Here is a 232-nt window from a genome sequence, read left to right as displayed (position 1 = left end):
TATTTCATTATTATTTTATGTTCATTATTTCATTATACAGATCTTTTTCCAATGCAGGAAATACATCAAATCTTAATGCAATGTTTATTGTGTAATAACAATGTGTCTTGCAAAGAAAAATAAACAAAACATAGAAATCCATTATCATACAATAAAAAGAGAAATGTCAATAGCAATAAATTGTATAGCAATAATAATAATAATGGTAAAGGATACACCAAGGAAAATTGAC

The sequence above is a fragment of the Entamoeba nuttalli genome (assembly GCF_000257125.1).
Source record: "Entamoeba nuttalli P19 unplaced genomic scaffold asmbl_6667, whole genome shotgun sequence".
Classification (NCBI taxonomy): Eukaryota; Evosea; order Mastigamoebida; family Endamoebidae; genus Entamoeba; species Entamoeba nuttalli.
Note: the sequence above shows the minus strand (reverse complement) of the source record.